The 26,791-nt window shown below is 44.7% G+C and overlaps 1 protein-coding gene and 1 pseudogene across 4 annotated transcripts in view; one reads left to right on the plus strand and one right to left on the minus strand.

Moving 5' to 3' along the window:
• LOC148517204 (potassium voltage-gated channel subfamily A member 1-like) overlaps positions 1–26,791 on the minus strand; it is a 192,791-nt gene that overhangs the window by 125,904 nt on the left and 40,096 nt on the right. The gene's annotated exons all lie outside the window — the stretch shown is intronic.
• LOC148517205 (uncharacterized) lies at positions 21,924–23,539 on the plus strand (annotated as a pseudogene).

Here is a 26,791-nt window from a genome sequence, read left to right on the forward strand (position 1 = left end):
GCGTACCCTGAAGCTCAGGAGTGAGCTTCAGGGTACGGCTGCCGCTGCGGGGAAAGTGCTGGGCACCCGCTGGTAACAAATTCTCAGCAGGCGCCCGGCAAATGGAGCCTCACTGCGGCGGCTGGAGGGGGGGTGCAGGTAGGAGTGTGGCAGCGGGGGGGTGGGGTGACACCCAGTTCGGCCCGCACCCCCCTTGTGACGCAACTGGCTATAGCTATCTTTTTAGATTGTAGGGAAATCTACAGATCATGGTCTAGTCCAGTGGCGGCTCCTACCCTTTTAGATGAGGGAGGCTGCCGCTGCTGAGAAGGAGCTACACTTAGCGGCTCCTGGCTGGGTCCCAGCGCCTGCACAATGAAACTGACAGGCGCCGACCCGGTGCACTAGTGGCGGGAGCCGCGCATGCACATATCCCCAGCTTCCAAATCTTCCTACTGGAAGCTGCTCTCTGCTAATAGCAGCCCGGACTGGCAGTCCCAGGGGGAGGAGACACCTCCCCCTGAGACTGCCTGTTGTTTATGTGACTGGCAGGTGGCGCATCCAATGGGAAGCCACTGCCAGTCACAATGTAGTCAGTGCAGTCACGGACTGCACTGACTACACTGAGGTGGCGGATTTTACTGTGGGGGGCTGCAGCCCTGCAGCCTCTAGGTAAAAACCGCCACTGGTCTAGTCACAATTCCGCACAGTACACACAGACTTTCTGTAAGATCTTAAGCACATATAAAGGTATGATAATTGTCAGAGTGTGTAAGAGACATCGAGTACCCAAGTCATCTAGGTTGATGTTGCCAAACCAGAAAATATTACAGATCTACCAAATACTGGCAATCTGCTCTCAGTGTAACAAGGGAAAAGTCACATATGTGGCTATTTAGGTCACAAAGTACTTACATACCTAATGAGCTTTTGTAACTGCAGTGCTCAGTTTTCAGGCAGAGCATTGAAAGAGGGAATGGAATGGGGCAGCACATAAGCAGCATGTTAGACCCACTTATCATGAGTGCATGCTCTGCCCCAACTCTACACAAAGGTACTTCCCCGACCATACGAGTGTGTAAAGTACGGATGGCCATCGACAGCATACCAACCAATGGTTTTATAGCATCTAGTAAAACCTGTTATTGTTGAACCATCGATGGTCGCCAGTTGCACGAACGCAGACCATGGGCACCGTCACTCTCAGTCGATATTCATCATCGATGAACATTGATGCTAAAACTATTTGCCATCAGTGTTAGACCATCGATGGTTACTAACCATTGTTGACCATCCCTAGGGCAAAGCGAGAAAGAGGAGGATAAAATTGGGAAAAAAGGGTCACATCTTCATTCCTTCCTCCTCCTTATTTGACGTAGCACATAGACCCCTTAGAGAGGAACATTCCAGAATAATCCATGTACACATAAATGAAAACTCTTTGGGTCTGATTCAGACTGGTGCAGGCAATTGGCCAATATAAGAAGTACTGCTCATGCATCCTGATGGTTACTGCACCGAGATGCAGAACGAATTTGACACAAGAGCTGAGGATTTCAATGCACGTTTCGGGGAGGTAACAGATGGGTGGTTAGCGATGCACTAGTATCACTGACAGCGACTTCGTCTAAACGCGCAGTAGCGCTGGCACAGAACGCCATGTTCAGACGGAAGAAATTCCACCTGCCATCTGGTGCAATCTTAGATGGTGAGACTCATGGTGCAGCGGTGGTGTATCTAAAGACGCACTGAGACGGATTAGCGCCGATGTCTGTGGGCGTGTCAGTAGGAAGATATTTGGTCGTGGCATTAGCATAAAGACGCAGCAGGGCAATACACGCAGCAATCTCTGCTTGCACCTCTGGCTCACTGCAAAAAATGGAAGAGGTTGACCTTCTGCGGAGGTAACATTTGAGTAAGAGACTTTCAAACAAGCAAACAAAATCCAGCCTGGACTCTGTGCCAGTGTGTTATATACGTACAGTGAGCATTGTTCATGTCGGCAGCTTTGACAAACTGCTGTAGTTTTACATTACGCATACAAGGCACAGAGTGTCTGCTGCTCTCCTAACAAAGCCTGACATGTGAAACTATGATAAGTGAGCACTAAAAAGAGCTGCGTACTGGTCTTGGGAGAACTACAAAGATAAATGTAATATATTATATATAAATTGTAAACAAGTTTCCTGCATGAGGTAATCTGCTGTGCCTCATCATGGAACACTTTCAGAATATGACATATGAAGCAGACTGAGCTTGTATCATACACCGCATTGGTACAGTTTACAAGCTATTATTCAGAGCAATCTATCTCCTTTTGCTTTCACACCATCCTCCAATTCCCTTCATTTCAAAAAAATAAAAAAATAAAATTAGTTTCAAGGGAAAAGAAGGAAAACATGTAGAATAGTCCAAATCAAATAGTCAGGATAGCACAGAGGTCATTAGGCAGCAAACATGTGTAGAGAACAGGGCCATAGCAGGGCTAAATTACGCCCTGATCACACCCCGCTACGAAACATGTGACATCATGATCTCACATTAAGAGGGTGGGCCAACAAGACCAGCAAGAAGAGAAGGCAGCACTACAAGTTGCCCGCAGCATCTAAAGGACACTACAGGTAGCTCTACAGGCTGCAAGGTGATCTCAATAAAATAAGCTTTTAACTTAAAGAGGCTAGTGCTGAATTGGAAGGGAGTATGTGGACAAATACCAAGCACAAAATGCACCCCGATAAAAGGACCATTTTGCTTAGCTTGCAGAGCCAGTCGTATTGCAAAATGTGTACAGCTCAGCAAAGGTAACCAATGCCCTCCTGATGAAGTCTAATACAGACCAAACGCGTATGGACTGTTCCGTCCATAAATTCCCTTATTAGTGCTGACTGACACTGTGGAATTATCCCTGGATTCAAATTGGGCTGTTCTTGCCCCACCCGGACAGTACAGATTATATACTGCTTTCATATTTGATTCCTGTACATAGTTCGGATTTGGTATTTAATTGAAAATAACATTAAATACACTAAGTAGATGAGACATCACTGGAAATTAGTTTTTAAAGACAGAGAAGCAAATATTTACCTTATTATTTTATATGCATCTGTCTTAATATTTCCACTTTCTCTATACAGTACTACATTATTGTGCCTCAGTGGTCGCTATTGCAGCCGTGAGTGCCATTTTTTTTACGGAGTCGCGGCGGCCATATTATGCAAATGCTATTTTCAGTCTCTTCCTTGTGCACTAGCGTGTGCCAAACTGTGCAGGCCCTGAGACTCCCACTTCCAATGCCTATGGATGGTGCAGCTGGTACTTCTGTACACTCCACCCTTGGTGCACCATCGGGCCCAACAACGTCACTTGCACCAGCTTATGGCTGGGCGGTGCCTCCTTCTGAACTCTGGACACACATGGCCTCTGTGGCCTACAGCTCTGTGTTTGGGGACGCAGCCACCATCACTGACACGCCCGTGACACTCCCATAACACGCCCATGAGACGGACTGTTTCTGTGTCCACTTCAGGCCACCTCCTAGATACCGCCCAAGAATTTCCATGGGTTTACATTGCCTGTTCTAACGCCAGAACCTCCATACATAACAGTGGACTCCACACACACTCAGGGGAACCAGTAGGGGTTTTCAGGATTTTTTGCACATACTCAGGGGCAACTGCGCAATCATTGCCACTGCGGTAACCTCTGAATCAGGCCCTCATTCTTTTTCTTAAATGGGAATTAGGAACACCTAAGGCTGTGATTATCCTATACAGGGGCAAACGCAGGATTTTTAGGGGGGGGTTTCCACATACATATATATCAGCCCCAGCCCCAAACAACCAGTCCCAGCCAGCCCCTGCCAGAGAGCCCCTGCACCAGATAGTAACCCCAGCCAGCCAGCCCCTGCCCCTCACTGCCAGCCTCTATCCAGACAGCCAGCCCCAACCCGATAGTGAGCCTGCGAGCCCCAGACAGCCAACCCCACACTTACCTGATGCTTGTGTAACTCCTCAGTCAAAAGCCACGGGTCCGAGTCCTTTGCTCTATGGCGTGGCATAACATCATGCGCGCCGACCGCCAGGTCTCTCTCTCCTTCCAAATAAAAAAAATAGTGGGTGCGGGTGTCGGCAATGCCGGGCAAGCGGGGCCCCCTCTCTATCCGGGCCGCCAGTGTAGTCTCTGATGACGGCCCTGGTGATTGCTGCATGCTGCCCGGCCACTGTCAGTGCAGCTGTCAGCGCTTCCGCATCTGGTGGTATGAAAGCCACCTGACGCAGAAGCGCTGACAGCTGAACAGGCAGCGGCTGGGCAGTTCCGAGTGTGGCCCACTGATTGTGCAGAGACAGAGACAAGGCTGTCTCTGTCTCTGAAAAAAAAAAAACAATAGTTGGTCAGGGGGGGTTTCTGGGTACCCAGAAACCCCCCCTGCGTGCGCTAGTGCTATAACAAACAGACAAGCCTAATTATTTATTTTGGTATGCGAGCACTTTGCATATTACGTTATTTCGAATCTATAAAATGTTACACTATTGGGCGCTTGTTCTTTCTACTGTACATTTTTTTTTTGTTACAAAGAGTAACCTATGTGCCTGGTTTACTCCAAGGGGTATATTTATTAAAGTGTGGGTTTTTAGAAGTGGAGATGTTGCCCATAGCAACCAATCGGATTCTAGCTATTATCTTCTAGAAGGTGCATGTTAAGTAGAATCTGATTGGTTGCTATGGGCAACATCTCCACTTCTAAAAACCCTCACTTTAGTAAATATACCCCTATGAGAGAACAGTAGGATATGTGCCTGAGTTACTTCTGTAGAGAACAGTAGTATATGTGCCTGGGTTACTCTAGGAGAGAACAGTAGTATATGTGCCTGGGTTACTTCTGTAGTGAACAGTAGTATATGTGCCTGGGTTACTTCTGGAGAGAACAGTAGTATATGTGCCTGGGTTACTTCTGGAGAGAACAGTAGGATATGTGCCTGGGTGACTTCTGGAGAGAACAGTAGTATATGTGCCTGGGTGACTTCTGGAGAGAACAGTAGTATATGTGCCTAGGTTACTCTAGGAGAGAACAGTATGATATGTGCCTGGGTTACTTCTGGAGAGAACAGTAGTATATGTGCCTAGGTTACTCTAGGAGAGAACAGTAGTATATGTGCCTGGGTTACTTCTGTAGAGAACAGTATGATACGTGCCTAGGTTACTTCTGGAGAGAACAGTATGATATGTGCCTGGGTTACTTCTGGAGAGAACAGTAGTATATGTGCCTGGGTTACTTCTGTAGAGAACAGAAGTATATGTGCCTGGGTTACTTCTGGAGAGAACAGTAGTATATGTGCCTGGGTTACTTCTGTAGAGAACAGTAGTATATGTACCTGGGTTACTCTAGGAGAGAACAGTAGTATATGTGCCTGGGTTACTATTGTAGAGAACAGTATGATATGTGCCTAGGTTACTTCTGGAGAGAACAGTATGATATGTGCCTGGGTTACTTCTGGGGAGAACAGTAGTATATGTGCCTGGGTTACTTCTGTAGAGAACAGAAGTATATGTGCCTGGGTTACTTCTGGAGAGAACAGTAGTATATGTGCCTGGGTTACTTCTGTAGAGAACAGTAGTATATGTGCCTGGGTTACTCTAGGAGAGAACAGTAGTATATGTGCCTGGGTTACTTCTGTAGTGAACAGTAGTATATGTGCCTGGGTTACTTCTGGAGAGAACAGTAGCATATGTGCCTGGGTTACTTCGGTAGAGAACAGTAGTATATGTGCCTAGGTTACTTCTGGAGAGAACAGTATGATATGTGCCTGGGTTACTTCTGGAGAGAACAGTAGTATATGTGCCTGGGTGACTTCTGGAGAGAACAGTAGTATATGTGTCTGGGTTACTTCTGGAGAGAACAGTATGATATGTTCCTGGTTTATTCCAGGAGAGAACAGTAGTATATGTGCCTGGTTTATTCCAGGAGATAACAGTAGTACGTACAGTATATGGGTCTGCGCTATTTGGCGCAGGTGAGCAAAGGTGCATGTGGACACATTAGTATGTAAAGACAATAAAAACCAGATGCAAATACAAAACAAAAGCAGTAATTATATTTCAATAAATTAATTTGTCACTTTCCTCTTTAACAGTTCAGATCTATAGCAAATATCAGTGTAATAATGGTGGATGCAAAGCCAATGTTTGCATAGTTGAGCATTTTTCTTGTACTGCACATGCATATGATTCGCACTGCGCATGCACCGGGACTGATTATGGATTACGGTCGCAGTGAGAATCTGGAAGCAGAATGAGTGACAGTCAGTGAGCATTTACAGGAGGTAATGGGGGGTGGCTAGATGATCGCAGGCATGTCCCGGCCATTTTGTGGGCTTCTTTTCAATCAACCACATCTGTGTGCGCAGTTGCATTGGCCCCAGCGGCGTACTTCTGATGGACATTCTGAGCTACCATCGGGTTGCTCAGATGTCTCTGTACAAGTCCCAGTGACTGCAGCATTTGCAAATTTGTGAAGCACCACTGTGTATGCATACGCAATGGTACAGGATTAGCATCCACCTCTGAATGAGCAGCTTGCAGCAGCCACATTACAATAAAAATAGTGTCAGTAGGAGATATGGAGATGCATTCAGCCAATCGGAAGCCGCCGCCAATCTTCATTCTAATTACCCTAGCCTGTGCTTGTCGAAGGGGACCGATGGGGGCCCTTGTCCACCCCCAACCCCCGTACCACTTCTGACCTGTGAGCAGCAGCAGCCTCTCTCCCTAGTCTCCACATTGCTGTGTGCATGGCAGTGCACGGTCCAGGGAGTCCAGCAGTGGTCTCTCTCTGCCTGCATGATGTGTGGGGTGGAGCGATCGCACCGATCGCTCCCCTCCCCACCCCCCGGATTTGCTGAAGGGCACGTGGCGCCACTTTTTTACATTTTTAATTGGAGGAGGCAGGCCACCCCTCCACTATTTGGTCACGCCCCCTCCAGTACCTGGGCCCATCCCAGCTCTCTATGGCCATGGCCTTGACAGTATCGCCGGATAAATATCTTTGGATATCTTCCTGTCACCCTGGACTGTGCACATGTGCAGCGCGAGGACCATGCATGCGTACTACAAAAACCTTCTGCGATTGGTCACATTTGCACGTCCACACTACTCCCCAATCCTCACCACCGTTCCGCCTCACCAGTTGTAAGCAGGAGCAAGTGCTGATCAGCCAGGAGATCTTTTGGGCCCTAGTACTATGGGGGTATTGAGTAGTATGTAGGGTCGCCATCAGGTTGTGATTTCCAGAACTGAGATCCCAGACCCGGATAGAGGGGGGCCCGCCCATGGCTCCTAACGCCGATACCTGGAGAGCTGCACAGTGTCGGAACTCCTCGAGGCCATGAAAGCATAGGCCTCCAGGTGCCATCTGTCGGGGGACACAGTGAGATCTATTTATAACCTCTGTCTGTGACCTGCTGATAACTGTAGCGGTGCATGTAGTGGTTATAGATGGATCTATCCTATCCATTACTGGGGGGTCGTCTGGGCAGCCGCTTGCCGGTGGCTGTCTGGTACAATAAAGTTTTTTTTTTTTTTTAATTGAGACATGGAGAACATGATATCACGCATGCTGCACCACTGACAGCGCAGAGAGGAGCAGTCAGAAGACAAAGGAGAAGGTAAATGTCTTTGGGTTGCAGAGGGCTGGCTGGAGAGACAGAAGTAGTACTGGCTGTGGAGACAGAAGGGGTGGTGGCTGAAGAAACAGAGGGGGTGGTGGCTGGAGAGACAGAAGGGGTGCTGGCTGGGGAGACAGAAGGGGTGCTGGCTGGGGAGGCAGAAGGAGTGTTGGCTTGAGAGACAGAAGGAGTGGTAGCTGGAGAGACAGAAGGAGTGGTGGCTGGAGAGACAGAGGGGGTGGTGGCTGGAGAGACAGAAGGGGTGCTGGCTTGAGAGACAGAAGGGGTGCTGGCTTGAGAGACAGAAGGGGTGCTGGCTTGAGAGACAGAAGGGGTGCTGGCGGGAACTGGAGAGACAATGTGGCCCTGCAGTTGCAGAAATACGGAGTATAGGGGGGTACCTATTTTGTCTGTCCCGAGCCACACAATTTCTGATGGCAGCCCTGCTAATATGTGTGGGCATGTGAACCTGTGCACAAGTCTGATTTGGCGCATACAGTAGTGTGTCCATTCTCTCTAGGGCATACAAAGTGCAAATTTACGCTACGCAAACTGGTGGAACCTCAACTAGCACCAGGCCCAGAATGTTAGAAGCCGAACTCAAAGATTGTACCACCGGAACCTCTAACCTCAGTAAAATTATTTGTTCTGCAACAAAATTTTAATTTGCACGTAGTTTCACTGACACTCTGCTCATCATCTTTTACCATGCATCCTGCTGGCTTACTGTAACATGTGCATCATTCTATTGCTTGTCTATAAGTATTTAGATTTTGCCTATAAAACACAATCACGGCATAAAAGTCTCATAAGAACACAATGATATATTTTCATATTAACAAATATCATATCCACAAAACAGTTTCACTCTTTCCATCTCAGTTGCCCTGGGCAACCAGGCGGATTATCTCCCAAGCTAGAGCAGGATAAATGTTTTATCAGCTGAATGTAAAAAGAAGAAAATATTCACTTAACTGCTTTTCAGAAAACACTGAAAAATGTTAAACTATAAAATTAAAAATATGTATATATTTTTTGTAACCTGACTTGACTTTTAGGGGTGCTGTAATGCTAAACTACTATGGGTTACATATGCGACCGCTCTGCACTGCAGACCCGATCTCGGGCTTCTAGTTCAGAATGTCTAAAAAAGTTTTTTTTTTTTTTGACATTAATAGAGAAAAAAAAAGAAAAAAAATGAATAAATATTTAAATTAACTTTAAAATAGAAAAAAAAAATTAAATTTTTTTGCACCCTGCTATCATCATCCAGGAATGGAGAAAGCGGTCATAGGATTCTGGCAGTACATGTACCACTGCAATGCTTATTTAACAGCTTTCCCCATGCATTGGCATGGGGGAGGTATCGTAGAAGGTGACTATAGAAGGCTGTTGCCAGCAAAACATTGTGATAAGTGTTGTTGGCTTCATGGCTTAGGAAATAGAGATAAGGGGTCTTCTCCCTATATAGTAAATAGACGCCCTAATTTCTGCCACATCTGAGAATGTATAAATGCCAAGTAATTTGTGGAAGTAAAAGGCTCCACCGAAGTGCTTTTCAACCGGGATGCCGCTGACAGGTCCTGGGAATGACAGTGGCTGTCCGAGTTTACTACAGACATATTACTCTGGAGTCTGTTCATATTCATATTCCCAGCTGACACTTGGGGCCCTAGTGATAGAGCTCCGTTACTATGGTGCTATCCAATCAAGACACAGGGTCTCATTCAGCTGAGCGCTCGCAACCGGGTCGATGTTAAGGCGCTGCGCACGCGCAAGCCCTGGAGCAAGAGAGAAATTCTCTCACTCCGGAGCTCACTACAAAAGGGGCAGCTGTCGATGTTGATCAACAGCTCGCCCCATTTTGTAGGCGGGTCGGGGGGGTGGCTACATAAACGGAGGCGTTCCTGACGGAACGCCTGCCGTTTTGTGGGCGGCCACACTGACATTAGCAGTGATGTCAGTGGGGAGCTTCCTGCTCGATCCGAGACCCAACCTTAGGGTCTCGCCGGTCACTAAAGCTGTGGGTGGTAACACACGGCTTAGCTAGCGACCAGGAGGCCACACTTAAAATTACAAGCGGCCGGTCTCTGAATGAGGGCTACAGTGTGAGAGACAGGCTGCACATCAGCTGGACTAAGTTTCTGGCTGGTGTTTGTATTCTGCTCATGGCCCGATGCTCCCGTATCCTGTGCACCAGAGCCTATATACTACTTTACCAAGTTTTTCATGTCCTTTACTCATTTAAGTGTTAGCCAGATTCATTATGGCTGCACTGAAGGAGATATCACTAATGTGGAGATGGGTATATTCCAGAATGTTTATTTGTAGAGATAAATCAACTAATGAAGCCATGGGAAAGGCTACAATCAGTGGAAAAAGAAACAAGGGTATGTCTGACCAATATTCCACTTAACTTCGAAAGGATCTGCCAATCACACCAAGCCCAAGTATCTCACAAAAAAATTTGGGAGGGGAATGTGAAATGTGTTACTATGGGGTAAAGGAAGGGAATGTGTTACAACATGGGCGAGAGAGAGGAATGTTTTACTACGGGGGTGAGCAGGGATAATGTCAGTAGCACACACAGGGGGGGTTTCTGAGTACCCAGAAACCCCCCCCTGACAGACTCGAGAGCAGGCACCATCTTCTTAAGCCCCTCCCCCTAGTGGACAAAAGCCGCAATTCATGGGTCAATTGGGAGGAGGAGGAGCCAATATGACGTGATTCCATTTGAATTGCATAATTTTTTTCCATCCCCTCCTGATTGACCCGCGAACCGCTGTCCCCAGCATTCTTCCCATCCCTGAGAAAATGGGGAGTAGCCACTTATTACAGGGCGTGGCCTCATGTTTCGCCCTGTCTAAACAAGCTTTCTGAGCAGAGCACTGGGAGAGGAGCATCCCAGCTAGGCATTCTGATGGCTGGGGTGGTCTATCAGGCCATTGCCAGGTGGCCAGTCCGGCCTTATCTACAGCCACCATCTAATACCCTGAGAACTTTTTAAATGACCCTTTTCGAGGGAGAGTTTGGAACCTTCTGATATTAATTAACAGTTTTATGCTTTGCAAATAGTGAAAGAGAAATAATTATTGTTGGATGAGGTCAGCTTTAGTTGCAGTATAAACCTTTCCCAACAGGCATCATTGTATCCTGCCAAAAAGGTGAAGATATAACGGAAACGTATGTTTTGTAAGTTTCTGAATTGTTTAATTTTCCTTATAATTAAATGACATCTTATCATTCTAGTTATATTTGAAATCAATGTACAGTATATAGAAATTGCTTGAAAATATGGACTAAATAAAAGTATTTGAAAGCAGCAGAAGAATATCAGTTGTATGCGAGGGAGCCAACCTGAATAAATGTAGCTGCCTGCAGCTTGGGAACTGACAACTTGGGCCTGTGAGCAAGAGTAATGCTTGTGTCGGCCCCTCAAACAAAATCTCAAGTCATCCCTGACATTTGGGAGATAGTCACTTCTGCTGTCCTCCTAGTGATTCACAGATGTGTCCACATACAGTATGTCTATCCTCAGCTGCACCAACCAGAGACTTTTTTGTAAAATATTCATCTTATTCACATCACTAATGCGACAAAAGTGTAATTCACAGGCACCTGCAAACTGACGCTGGCAGTGCATGTAGCTTCAGTGTGCGACTCAGGGCCGAATTCAATTAGAGGCGAAAAATCGGAAACTTTTTGCCTATTGCACTTTCCACCGCATTCGCCTGTTTGAGACTCGAATTCACGGCATGCGCATCTCCACGATTCGACGTATTCATTCGCAGAACAGGCGAAAATGCCAATAGGCGAATGCGTAACAGGCAGAAAGTACTTAATAGATTGGGGTACAGACTGATTCCCCCAAAGTAAGACGCACTGACACTGGAAATCATTACAGATGTGTACTATTAGCCCTAATACTGTGTGTCCTTAAGTTGTGTCAAAAGCTTTCTAGACACATATTTCTAAAAGTGGTGAAGATGATAGAAATCAGTATTTTTTGGTGAAAATAAATAGTCCAGTCAAATTTGGTGTAACGTATATACTCGAGTATAAGCCGAGTTTTTCAGCACATTTTTTGTGCTGAAAAAGTACCCCCTCGGCTTATACTCGAGTGAAGTGTAGCGCTGACCGGACGGAGTTCGGTCAGCGCTACACAGCACAAACACACAGCCGCCGGAGCCGGCAGCTGTGTGTTTGCTGTAATCAGCAGCCGCTGAGAGTCTGTCAGACTGGTCGTATCACAACAAGTGTCCAGCTCCCAAGGGTAGCATAAGCGCCTGACTAAAGGCCCCATACACGGGGCGATTTTTCACACAATCTGGCCATTTTCGACTGATCGTAACGACCGATCATGTGAAAAATAGGTGTTTCATAGATGATTCCGATGCGATGCGCGTCCCCGGCATCGTGGATCGGCATCGTAGATCAGATGGAAAAACCATTTGATCTATGATCCGTCATGCTGTAAATAGGTAAACGAAGCATCTTGTAAGATGCATCGTATAGCATTTACAGCATGCTGCGATGCATTGGACGAAAGCTTGAAAACGTAACGAGGTGTCATACGTTTTCAAACCGTCCCGCCTTACTCCAGGAGAGAACAGTGATATATGCACCTTGTTTATACATGTGGCTGCAGAATTAAAGTAGTAAATGCTGAATATAAAATACACAATTCGTACACAATATAGTCAATGTCTGGACAGTGATATTAATAAATAATAAATTCATATTTACCATGTAAAAGTCAATTTAAAAGGAAAAAAAACAGATGCAAAAACCAAATAACAGTACTAATTACGTTTTAATAAATACAACCATCCGTCATACACAATATATACTATGCAACTGTGCAGTGTTATTAATAACTAGAACTAATAATAAACAAAGTCACATTCACCGTGAATATTAAATTACAACTCAACAACAAGATGAAATAAAATGAAATTCGCATTAATAGTCACATCTGCCGTCTTCCCCTTTAAAATATTAAACCGAACTAGGGGCCTGATTCAGAGCTGAACGCTCTGACCAGAGCACTCGCTCTGAATCAGGGAACCTCCTACCTGTTTTTGGAGCGTCCTCATGGACGCTCGCATAGCTGTGGGTTACCACCCACAGCTTATGCGAGCGTCCATGATGATGGTCGCGATGGTCAAGGACCATCGTGACCATCAGGCTTGCGATGAGACCCTGCGGTAGGGTCTCGCTTCCGCAAGCCCAGGAGTGATTTTGGCTCTATCAGAGCCAAAGTCACTCCCACTGACATCATTACTGATGTCAGTGGGGCCGGACTCAGACGGAAGGCGTTCCCATGGGAACTCCTCCGTCTGGCCGCCACTCCCCCGGCACGCCCACTAAAGGGGGCGTGCTGTCAGTCACCATCGACAGCACGCCCCCCTTGGTGCGAGACCCCGAACAACGTATTTCTCGTCGCTCGCCGGGTCTCACGCATGCGCACGACGGAGCTCCCTCCGTCGTGCGCATGCGCATTCTCACAACATCGACCCGCTAGCGAGCGAACTTTGCTCACGAGCGGGTCTGAATGACCCCCTAGGTTTCATTGTTGTAGACTGATTGTTAATGACACTGCAATAATAGAAATAGGTGGCAGTAGCAGCGTTACTATTGTATGAGCAGAAGTGGGAGGGTTTTACAGGCATTTAGTTCACATTGCGCACCATGGGCTGAGAACCTGCAAATGATCTTCCTCCACTCAGCCACTTAGGCATCTATCATGTGGTCAGCATGGTATACATTTTGTGCACCCTTATTGTGCTTTGGCTGAGCTTATACACTCCCTCCAACTGGGGTGTTTTAAGACAGGTGGGGACCCGTGTGCAGGTGACCATGGGCCTTCTAGCAAAATATGATGCCGCATAGGGCGCATAAATCGCAAAAACTCTGGGACTGTGCCACAGAATTCAGCTCATGCTCCATATTTCCAGTACTATCCTGGTAAAAAATTGCACTGGCGCCATATTTGATCACTTCAGAACCATGGACAGTACGTGTGCAGGGAGAGCAGTGTGGGCCGACATTGACCCAGGGGCCCGGGTGTACCACACAACCTGCTCTCAAGCTAGATACGCCATTGCCTTCCAAACCCCGTGCTGTCCCTCATAGCATACAAATTTTTGGTGCGCATGTACAGATGAACAAGCATGTTTGTCCAACTAAGCATGAGCCCATGGTATTCGAGGACGTGAAAATAATACCCGACCGCCAGCAGTATTACTTCTCGGCAAGGGTTGGGAGAATAGATGCTTCATTTGGACTTTCAAAATTGTGGTCTGCCCCTTTGGTAGGAGATTGCAGAAACACATTCAGCTGTGCACCCATTAACTGATGTATCGCAGTGTCTGCAGCTGACATCGGCCACATTCAGACAGATCATCAGCTGAGCAACTTGCAGTCATCAAATGCACAAGAGAAAAATATGTGTGCTTGCTGCTCTAGAAGAATGACATTTGTGGAAACAGCTGATCACAAAGTAGAGACTGCACTCTACAAATAAACTGACACTAACAATATAAATAGGACTTACTTAAGATTATGCCTGTTGCAGTCAAATTTGGGGTGAGCGTTTGGACATGGGGCCCCCTGAGCTGTTCTGGCTGAACCTCTTCAGAGCATCACCATTTAATACACATACATGGGTATTCAATTTGGACAGAAAAGTCTGTTTTTGCGATAATTTCGCACCGAAGACGTCATTTTCGCTGGTTTTGGTTTTACATCGTATTCAATTACAAAGACTTTTCGCAGGTTCGAAAAAGTCTTTGAAAAAAAACGGGGATAACTTTTCACCACTGAATAGGTGGCGAAAAAAAGTGCAGAATTGGGGTTTAGGGGTGCAGGCTTAAAAAAAATAGCCTGCACCCTTCAGAATGACCCCTTGAAACGATCTGTGTCAAAAAGAAAGAAAAAAAATCGGGACACCCCAAAAAAAGCACTTTGAATTTGGGGGCCAAAAAAAAATGTTGGAGGACAAAGTAAAAAAATAGCGAACTTGACTCTGGGGGGGTCCCCAAGTATGCCCCAGGTGTTTTTTTCATTGCAGCTGCTTGCGGCAGGTGGGTTTTTCATGATTTTTTCAAGTCACTTTAGCAACTTTAAAATATGCTGACCCCCATTTTCAAGTACCCCAAATTTGCTGGCCATATTTATTTTTCCCCCAAAAAAATTCTAAATGCTCTTCTGCATCACTTTCTTCAAAGTCGCATTTATGCACTTGCCGCGGCTATTAGAAACCCCGACTTCCTTCAGTAGTTAAAAATGGGGGTACCCATAGTGATCCCCCATGTCTACACATCTTTAAGGGGTCCCTAGAATATTTCTCGAAAATTTCCATTTTTGTTGAACCTGTAAAAAAAAAGTAGCAAAAATTTACAAAAAAAATGACATAAGGTTCCCCCCCCAAAAAAAGCCAAACCAGCCCCAGGCTTGCCAGCCAGTGGTGGTTTCTAAAAATACGGGGAACAAAATGTGTAGGGTTCCACCGTATTTTAGAAACCAACACCAGGCTGCAGGGACTAGTGCTGGTTTTAAATATAGGGGGCAAAAAAGACGTGGGGTACCCCCTATATTTAAGACCAGCATCAGACCCAACCGACCGGGGTGTAATGCCACAGCCCGGAGACCCAATTACAGGGGCTCCAGCTCCAAAGCATTAGCACCCCAAGTCGGTCAGCGCAAGCCGGTGATCTCGGGGGAGTCAGGGACCCCCCAAAAAAGGGTACCCCCTCTCCCGAGCTCCACAGGCTTACTCTGAAGCCTGGGGCTCATCCCCATACCCCTAGAGCGGTGGGTATGGGGGTAATAGGGGGGCCAAATAATGTAACACTATTGTACTTTACAGTGGAACTACAAGTGCCAGCTTGCCTGCCATTTTGCACTTGTGGAACTACAAGTGCCAGCAGACATGCGGCACCTGTAATTTCACTGTAAAATAAATAGTTAAAAAAAGACAAAACACACACACTGTGACAGTATAACTTTATTACACACACCTACCCATTCACACATAGTTACCTATGCCAGATGAATCGGTCCTCTTCTCCAGTAGAATTTCCCTAAAACATGGCTCTGCAAATAAAAAATCATACTCGCCTATATCCTGGCGCTGGTCTCCGCAGTAATCCACGTACTTGGCAAAAAAAAAAACCCGAATACACGATCCACGAACTAGCTATGAGTATGTGTGTTGCCACACATACTCATAGCTCCCGAATGCCAGCTGACGGCACATCCACGGAGCTGGCAGTCACGAGAACCAATCAGCGGCCGTGCTGACTGTAGAGCGCCCGCTGATTGGCTCCGTTGACTGACAGTTCCCACTTGGGCTTCCTTGCCCACGTGGGAACTGTCAGTTGCCGAAGCCAATCAACGGGCGCTCTACAGTGAGCGCTGCCGCTGGTTGGCTCACGGGACGGCAATGCCCCATGAAGTGCCGATAGCTGCCATTCGGGAGCTATCTATATGTGTGACAACACACATACAGATAGCTATGTTCCGTGAATCGGGTAACTCATTTTTTTGTTTTTAAACACCCATGGATTACTGCGGATACCAGCGATGGATGTAGGTGAGTATGAAATCTTTCTTTGAAAGGCCACTCATCACGGATTTCTATTGGAGAAGGGGACAGAACATCTGGTATACGTAAGTATGTGTGAATGGGTAGGTGTGTGTAATAAACTTATACTGGACACGGTGTGTGGGTTTTGTCTTTTTTTTAACTATTTATTTTACAATGAAGTTACAGGTGCCGCATGTCTGGTGGCACTTGTAGTTCCACTGTAAAGTACAATAGTGTAACATTATTTGGCCCCCTATTACCCACATACCCACCGCTCCAGGAGTATGGGAAAGAGCCCCGGGCTTCAGCGTAAGCCTGTGGTGCTCGGGAGGGCGGGACCCTTCTTTGGGGGGTCCCCGACTCCCCCGAGATCACCGGCTTGCGCTGACCGACTTGGGGTGCTAATGCTTTGGACCTGGAGCCCCGGTGATTGGGTCTCCGGGCTGTGGCATTACACCCCGGTCTGTTGGGTCTGGTGCTGGTTTCAAATATAGGGGGAACCCCACGTCTTTTTTTCCCCCTATATTTAAAACCAGCACTAGTCCCTGCAGCCTTGGGTTGGTTTCTAAAATACGGTGGAACCCTATACATTTTGTTCCCCGTATTTTTAGAAACCACCCCTGACTGACAAACCTGGGGCTGGTTTGGCATTTGGGGGGGGGGGACCCTATGTCATTTTTTTTAAAAACTTTTATTCAGTTTTTTTACAGGTACAACACAACGGGAAATTATGGGAAATATTTCAGGGATCCCCCTAAAGATGTGTAGACATGGGGGATCACTGTGGATACCCCCATTTTTAACTCCTGAAGGAAGTTGGGGTTTCTAATAGCCGCGGCAGGAAAAAACACCTGGCAAAGCTATTTAAAAACCCGACTTTCTTTTGCAGGCAAAAACGGGGGTACCCATAGTGATCCCCATGTCTGGACATCTTCAGGGGGTCCCAGGCATACTTCCAGCAAAATCCCGTTTTCTTCCTTAAATGGGGTCAAGGGTCATTTTTAAAAAACAAGGGATAATTTTTCAAATCCCTATAGCAAGTGAAAAAAAATGCAGAATAGGGGTTTGGGGGTGTAGGCTTATAAAAAATAGCCTGTACTTTTGGGAATGTCCCCTTAAAACGAAATGTTCCAAAAAAAATGTAAAAAAAAAAAAATCGGGACACCCTAAAAAAAAAAAAAAAACAATTTGGGGTTTAAAAAAAAAAAATTGGTAAAAAAATGCCAAACTAACGAAATTATTTCTAGTGGGGTCCCCAAGTATGTGGCAGGTGTTTTTTTCATTGCGCAAAGTAGCGGCAGGTGCATTTTTCCAGAATATGTAAAAAATAACTTTAGGGACTTAAAAATATGCTAGTACCCATTTTCATGTACCCCAAATTTGATCGGACCACTTTTAAAAATGAAAAAAAAAAGCTAAATGCTCTTCTGCATCACTTCTTCAAAGTCAGGATAAAAACACCTTCCGCAGCTATTTAAAAACCCTGACTTTCTTCTGCAGGCAAAAACGGGGGTACCCATAGTGATCCCCGAGCTCTGGACATCTTTAGGGGGGTCCTACAATTATTTCCAAAAAACTCCCGTTTGTTTTCGCCGATCCAAGTATCGCCGGGTCCCATTTTCGACGATTTCATATTGAATACGGGGATAAGCGGGAGTGCGCGCGATACTTTTTCGACGAAAAAATTCCGATGTGCGGCGAAAACTTAGACGGCGAAGTTTACGTTTCATATTGAATACCCCTCATAGTCACTTTGTATATCACCTTCATGTTTGTTTATTATTTAAGTATTTTTTCACACATATTCTACTTTTATTATTATCTTAACACTCAGTTACTTTTACACACTTGATACTTTAACACTTCACTGCCACCATTCTTTTTGTGTGATGCCCTGGGGAGGTCTTTGGCTGGACTGTCTTTTGTGGTGCTCTGCGTCCCAGATGTGAACCCCAAAGTGTTAGGGACCTGCTCAATGAGGTGACCTTGACGCTGGTGGGCAGGCCCGTATCATTGGCCATTGATATGCAAACTACCTCTCAAATTCTATTTAATAAATTTAAATTTAAACAGTAATGATCGCATAGTGCATCTGCAACTCTGTTTTTATGTCATAGACAGTGCAGTAAATTCACCGGAAAAACAAAACTGTCAATGTTGGATTTGGGATCATTAATCTCTATGCAAAAACATGTGTTGTTCACACAGGCAGGGATACTCAACATAGCACAGGACTCAAAGATCCCTATGGCAGAAGTATTTTCAGATCAATTTTCTTTTGTCTGTGTTCTGTCAGGAAAGCGACGCAACAGAATGTGAAAAGGTCCATGTCTGAATGTGCTTATAAGTTATACAGAGAATATCTCCAAATTCCGCCAAACCTTTTTGTCTTCAAGCTGTTCAGTTTTAGTTTCAGACAATTGTTTTAAATGTAGTAAGGCCTCAAAGCATTAGGTGTACATTGACTGATGAATTACCATTAAGAAGCTTTAAAACACTTCTGCATGACCAAGTGCTTCTCTGACCCGTTTGAGGCTATATACAGTATTGTATACAGACAAGCATGTGTATCAAACCTCACACACACTCCTTCACAGGGATCAATGTTCCCTATTTTGAAAAGCACCAAGGGGCCGATGTATTATTGATGCATTTTACCCCCGATAAACCTATTCTGTCATTGCTGTATATTGCGGCAACAAGAAACTATCTTTCTGGGGTCTGTATCAATTATCTTTCAGGGGTCTGCACTAATTAGAGCCCATGCCTGCAAGGACAACAGATATCAGATATATCTGCTATGGAAGTAATTTATTACAAACCACCAAAACTTAACTAATGCAGCAATCCTCCAAAAACCGCTCTTTTTGGAGGATTGACTGCAAAAATTTGTAAGATACAGTACATTGGCCCAAAGGTTGCTTTCTTACATATATAAACGCCACAAGGAAAGACTTTGTGGTTCTTGCTTCAACATTAATTTGCGTAGAAAGCCGCAGCAGTTTCCCACCACAGCCCACACACAGCAGTATGTGCTGGGCTGCTGACAGATCAGAGGGAAGGGGGCAGCGTCGGGCCGGGCACCTCCAACAAGCCCAGGCTCGGTTAATGTCCCACATTCCCCCATCTCGACGCCTCTGGTTCTATGTAGTGGCAGCTCCTGACTTTTTTCTGTGAGGGGGCTGCCTGGGCTGCAGTCCAAAACCCACGAGCTGCGGTGGCTGTGCGGCCCCAACTTATTGGATGCGCATGTGCAGAAAACGGCATTGGCTAGGGGCTGCAGCAGATGCCACAATAAAGTTGCCAGAATAAAAGCAGAAGTGCTTCCTATTGGAAGTGATTTCTGCTAATGACAGTCCGGACTGGTAGTCCCAGGAAATACCCCTCCCTGGGACTGCCTGACTCATGTGTGATTAGCAGAAAAACGCAACAGGAAGCGCTTTTATTACGGCGGGTTGATAATTCACATGCAGGGGATCACAGATGGGGATCACAGATGGGGAGGGGTGGATTTGCTTGGGGGGGCTGCAGCCTTGCAGCTCCTAGGTAAAATCCGACACTGGATCTGTTTCTATGTGCCAAGGGGGAAATAAGGCACATTAACCACCCTCCCCCATCTAATTCCATAGTACAGGATGAAATTGCCTGGTTACTATCACAGTTGATCACCAGAAGTAACTCCTTAGTAATGTTATTTGAAAGAGGGGACTCCTCTCCTGTAATTGTGGTTGCTGCTGAATTAATGGAGGCCAGGATAGGGAGATCCTGAACTTCCTTAGTTTTCTGCAATGTAGACACCTGACAATAACTTCAATGGGGGCACCTATTTTGAAACAAGGGATTCCACTTTTTCAAACAAGGAAACCTCAGCTTTATATGTACCAGGATGAAAAAGATAGTGGATTCGGGGGGGTATTTATCAAAGCTGGGAGAGAGATAAAATTGTGAGAGATAAAGTACTAAGCAATCCGCTTCCAATTTACATTTTGCAGGCATATGGTGCGTACACACTGGGCGCTTAAAGTGGACGACTGAATGATAACGATATCGTTATCGTTCACTTTATCGTCCATTTTTTTACCTAAATGATGAACGATAACGATGGACGAACAATGCGCGTTCCCGCAGGTCGTTCGTCTTTATCGTTCATCGGGCAAACATGCAGGCCAACCTGACGATATTGTTAGGTTGCTGCATGTTGAGGAATGAACGATATCGTTAATGATATCGTTCAGTGGGTGTGCTCAATGTCATGAACGACATTGAGCACACCCTGCCAGGGACACACTAGACGATATCACTCAGGGAGCATATCGTTTAGTGTGTATGCTCCTTAAGTTTATAAAATAATAGTTAGGAGCTGTTTGGTTGATAATCTATTTTTTACAATTTTCTCTCTCTCCCAGCTTTGATAAATACCTCCTAAATTAGTCCCATCCCCTGCACTACAGAATGTTTTCTCTGTTCTGCAGTGGGGCACTGTTGCACTGATTGATTCCATCATGCACTGGCACTAAAATGTCACTATTGTGTGGCCTGCTCCCCAATGGCACTAATTACCAATAAGGGCAAGGTATATATTTTTTCTTTCTAACCGGTTGTAGTTCGGATGACGAGTGATCTTTGATCTGTATGCGGAGGACGAATCCCACTCATTGTCCACACTCAAGAGGTTATACTTAAGTATATAGGGTAATAACAACTTTAATACTGCCTTTTATTTTTTTCTTTCTTTATTTTACAACGGAAGCCTAAAAGTAAATAGCAAAAAGAGGGAAAGCAATTGTAAATCCTTTATCAGCTCAGAGATATGAAGGTAAATATGAACTATATAAATCATGTCACAAAATATATCTAGCAAAAACACGTTCCCAGTAACATTGTATTGGCAGAAAACAGACGTAGTAAACTACATATTTTCTCATGCAATCATCGCGCTGTTTTATCAACAACCGGATTACTTTGCTGTCCTCTGTGCATCTAATTATTCTCCTTTGAAAAGCAGATGTGATTGACATTGTTCGTAAACATTAGAGAGACATGAGATCAGAAATATCAGTGCTGTCGCTGCTGGGCGTCCATTGATTTTGCACTGTTTTATACACTGTTTGGTCTATTTAACTCACCCAAACGAGATAAAAATAATTTCCGGAGAACATGCACAATTTTTCCAATTATTTACAGACTCATTATGTGGGATTTCATGACAGCATTTTACTAACAATAAGAATATGAATTATACACCTTCTTCTGACAAAAGCACTTTAGCCTGATGGACTCAGGAAGGAGGAAGATCTGAGGATAAGAACACCCCAAGTTTTCTAATGAAGGGTGTCATTGTCTTGTTACCTCTTAAGACACAGGTTCTCAAACTCGGTCCTCAGGACCACAAAGGGCTCTATTTAAGAACATGATTTTTTTCTTCAGTCTCCATGGCAGCCATAACACTGGGTTAGTCCTCCATTTCCCGAACAACAGACAGGAAGTTTTTTCTACAGGGACCTCCCACTGGGCGTATATATGTTACCTCCTCCCCTTCCTTAGTGTCTTTTTTCCTGTCTCTCTAGACAGAGTAGGGAAGTTTGTTATTTTCCTATGGGACTTACCTAAATTTTTTTGTGCCCAGCAAGTGCCGATTTCCTGCAGTCTGTGGCTGGGTGGCGCCCCGGGGTCATGCAGCTGGCTGTTGCGCTATGGCGGTGGTCTGTTGGCATGACACGGCCGTCAGAAGCATGGAGAGACTGGACGCTGAGTTACAGCGATCAGCGGCAGCCTCGTGTAAGACGCGGCCCGCGGTGCGGGATGTCGTCAGCAACCAGAAAGCAGTGCGGCGCACACCACGCAAGCGCCTGACCGTCACTAGGGTCAAAGGGCTATTAAAATGGCGCCACACACCGGAGCATCAGCTGAGAGTTCTGTTGAGTGAATCTGTAAGTGCAGACATGGAGCAGCAACAACAGCAACAGCCTTCCCCCCAACAGCCGATTAGCGCCCAGATGGGGTAAGTCCTGATTAGATGGGTGCAAATATTTCTTTTAGTTAGTGTAGGTATAGTAGAAACTTTATCATTGTGTCTTCTGCAGTGTGCCTAGTTCTGTGGAACATAAGAAGAGGCTTTATAAGAAGAAACACGTGAACTCAAAATGTGCAGCATGTGATAGGTCTTACTCTGGAAGTCAGGATATGGTGTTTTGTGATCTATGCAAACATAAATCCCCACCTAGCCAAAGTCAGCAGGTGAATCAGATTCAGGAACTTATGGAGTGGATGAAAAGGTCTTTTGTATCCAAGGAAGAATTTTTAGCCATGCAGGGGCTTAAGAGATCAAGGTCTCAGACAAGTCTGGGATATGATGAGTTGGAGTCCTTTCAGCAGAGTGCTATGGAAGGATTGGAACAAATATCTAGTGATGAGTCTGGTGAAATTCATGAGGCTACAAGATAGTTTAACATGGATATCGTAGAGATGGTGTTAAAAATATTTATAGATCTTTTAACTATAAGGATTTACCGGATGAACAACAAGATATATTATTTCAGGATAGAGGTAAGAAGAATAGAGTTTTTCCTATACATAAGGTTATGAAGGATATTGTGCTGAAAGAATGGCAGAATCTGGATAAAAGGCAGGGAAATTTAGCAAGAATTGATCGTATGTACCCTATTAGGGATGAAGATTTTCTTAGATGGTGTGCTATCCTTAAAGTGGATGCTCCAATAGCAGAAATGGTATCTAAGACAACTATTCCTTTGGAAGATGGGGCTTCTTTTAAAGATACAATGGATAAAAGAATGGAGACCTCTTTTAAAAGAGGGTATGTTGCCTCAACGGTATCCTTAAGAGCTGGTGTAGCTATTGCTTCCGTATCAAGGGCTTTGAGGTTATGGAGTGCTAATATGCATGCTGATCTAGAGGAGAAGATCTCAAAACAGTGTTTGTTAAAAAATCTAAAAATAATGCAAAGAGCAATTGAATATATATGTGGAACTTCTTGGATGTGACAGCATTTACTGCAAGGTCAATGGCTAATGCAGTAGTGGCTAGAAGAGCACTAACAAATTTACCTTTTGAAGGATCATTGTTATTTGGAAATAAATTGGAGGCATTAATACAGAGAATAACTGGTGGGAAATCTACAAGGCTACCTCAAGATAGATATACAAGATATCAGGCTCAGACCTCTTAACAGCAGTTGAGGGAAGCATGAGGTTACAGACCAGGAAGACCGTACAATAGAAGATACTCATCAGGTATGACAAGGCAGTCATTTCGTCAAAACCGGGGGAGACCTTATGGGAAAAGACAATGACTATATTCAGGGTCAACCCAGGTTTCCAGTAGGAGGCAGGCTGCTGAAATTTGCAGAAATATGGCAAACGTTTACCCAGCACAGATGGGTTTTTGCAAATGGTCTCAAAAGGATATCAAATAGAATTTCAGAAGTTACACATAGAGGACAGATTTTTGGTCTCACAGGTTCCAATATCAGAGCTAAAAATTATGAGGAAAAGTACAGAGAAGTTAATCAGTTTGCAAGCAATAAAACCAGTACCTCAAATGGAAAGAGGAAAAGGATTTTATTCTCAAATGTTTCTGGTGCAGAAAACATTGGGGCAGTTCAAAACACTATTAGATTTAAGAGACCTAAACAAGTTTCTTCAGACAAGAAAGTTTCGGATGGAAACTTTTGAAAACTATCCTAATGGGAGTAAAGAGAGGAGATTTTCTAATGTCATTAGATCTAAGAGACGCTTACTTTCATATTCCAGTTTGGCCTCAGCAGCAAAGCTATTTAAGGTTTTGTATTCAAAACAGTCATTTCCAGTTTACATGCCTACCATTCGGACTAAAATCATCTCCAAGGACTTTTACAAAGGCCTTATCAGTGATAATAACTTATCTAAGAAAGAAGGGTTTGGCAATATGGCCATACCTGGACGATATCCTGATTTCAGGAAGGACCGCATCAGAGATAAGAAGCAATCGGGACAAGATCTTAGAAGTCATGCAGCTAAGTGGATGGATAGTAAACTGGGAAAAGAGCAGATTGATACCAGTACAGCAATTGCAGTTCCTGGGGGTACAAATAAATACTATCCGATACGAAATTACTCTGTCAGATTTGCAAAGATTCAGAAAATGATTGGTCTGGTTTTAAAGTGCAGAAGAATACAGTTAAGGACTGCGGTCTCTCTGTTGGGATTGATGTCTTCAACCATAGCGGTTATACCATGAGTTAGATGGCATATGAAGGATCTTCAGTGGAATACCTTAAAACTTACCCAAAGAGGATGGTCCCTAAACCATTATGTAAGAGTGGAACAGCACACAAAGAAATGATTGATGTGGTGGAGGATGTTGACAAAAGAACAAAGATCAACATCGCTAGCACAGGTGGAGTATCTAAGATTGACTACAGATGCAAGTTTAATAGGATGGGGAGCACACCTATTAAATCTAATCGCACAGGGACAGTGGTCTCCCCAGGAGAGGCTGCTATCATCAAACTTAAGAGAAATGAGAGCAGTCTGGAACGCAATGATGTATTTCAGAAGGCAGATCAGAGGTTCTCACCTGAAAATTCTGTCAGACAATGTGACTGTTGTAGCCTACTTGAATCGTCAAGGGGGCACCAAGAGCAGAAGTACGATGGAGGAAGTAAGCAGAGTTATGTCTTGGGCGCAAAGATATCTTCAGTCCATCTCAGCGGTTCATGTTCCGGGGATAGAAAATATGACAGCCGATTTTCTAAGTCGCAAGGAGATCATACCAGGAGAATGGGAATTGAATGCAGAAGCTTTTCAAGAAATAATAATAAGATTTGGGGTTCCCGAGATAGACTCAATGGCGACAAACCAGAATACGAAACTCCCTCGCTTATTCTCCAGGTACCAGATGGAAGGGTCACAAGCAGTGGATGCACTATCAATAAAGTGGAAGTTTCACCTGGGATACATCTTTCCACCATTCCCTTCGATATCTCAGGTGCTCAAGAAGATAAGAGAAGATCAGTTAGAAGTAGTGGCAGTGTTTCCATACTGGCCGAGAAGACCATGGTTCACAACAGCCCTGAGGATCTAAGAGTGGATCTGCTGAGTCAAGGGCCGGTTTTTCATCTGGGAATATCAGTACTCAATTTAACGGCGTGGAGATTGAGCGGGAGTTACTGAGAAAAAAGGGTCCCTCAGAGCAAGTCTTTAAGATACTGTTACAAGCAAGAAAGAAAGTATCTTCAAATGTGTACTATAAAATATGGAAAACATTTCTTGTTTGGAGCCAGGTGATAACTGGACCTTTGACCGTGGACATTCCACAGGTGTTACAATTCTTGTATTATGGTTTTATGAAGGGCCTGGCAGTGGCAACTATCAAGGTCCAAATTTCAGCTCTAAGTGTATTACTAGAGAGAAGGTTGTCAGAAGAAGAATTAATTAAGAGGTTTTGTCATGCCATAAAGAAGATTAGACCACAGATAACGTCGTTTGTTGCACCTTGGGATCTGAACCTTATATTAAATGCTATGATGAAGGCACCGTTTGAGCCATTAGAAGAGGTGGCTCTGAGATATGTAACATGGAAGGTAGTTTTTCTAATTGCAATTACATCTGCCAGAAGAGTGAGCGAATTACAGGCGTTAGGGGCAGAAGAACCTTTTCTTAATTTTTTCCCTGACACAGTGGTCTTAAGAACTAATCCGGCGTTCCTTCCGAAGGTAGTGTCCGCCTTTCACTTGAATCAAGAGATTATTTTACCTAACTTTTTTCCTCATCCAGAAAGTGAAGAAAAGAATCTTCATAAACTGGATTTAGTAAGAGTTCTTACTGTATATTTGCAAAGAGTGAAGGAGATTAGAAGAACAAAACATCTTCTGGTGATTCCTGCCGGAGTTTATTAAGGGCTGTGTACCAACCAAACAAACCATAGCTAGATGGATTAGAGAAGTGATCGTCTTCATATATAAGAAGGAAGGACGAAGGATTCCAGAAATCATAAGGGCACACTCTACCAGGGCAATGACAGCTTCATGGGCAGGAAAGGCTCAGGCGTCAACGGTGGACATCTGCAAAGCAGCTACGTGGTCTTTTATACATACATTCTCAAAACATTATGCTTTGCATATTGCGGACCCCGACTTTGGAAGTCAAGTTCTTCAAGGGGCCATAAATAAATAGATTTGCATCAGACTAAGTCTTCAATGTATTTTTTCTTATATATATATATACATATGTATTTTGCCCACCCTATATATGTAAAGCTTGGATACATCCCAGTGTTATGGCTGCCATGGAACCTGAAGAAGAAAATTATGAATTATAATTTACCGATAATTCAATTTCCTCGAAAGCTCCATGGCAGCCTTTAGATTACCCTTCCGGAATTGTGTTTTTTCTACAGAGAAAATGATGAAGAGACACTCAAAAGACGCTAAGGAAGGGGAGGAGGTAACATATATACGCCCAATGGGAGGTCCCTGTAGAAAAAATTCCTGTCTGTTGTTGGGTAAATGGAGGACTAACCCAGTGTTATGGCTGCCATTGAGCTTTTGAAGAAACTGAATTAT

This window comes from Taudactylus pleione, unplaced genomic scaffold, assembly GCF_031769625.1.
Source record: "Taudactylus pleione unplaced genomic scaffold, aTauple2 ptg000225l, whole genome shotgun sequence".
Classification (NCBI taxonomy): Eukaryota; Metazoa; Chordata; class Amphibia; order Anura; family Myobatrachidae; genus Taudactylus; species Taudactylus pleione.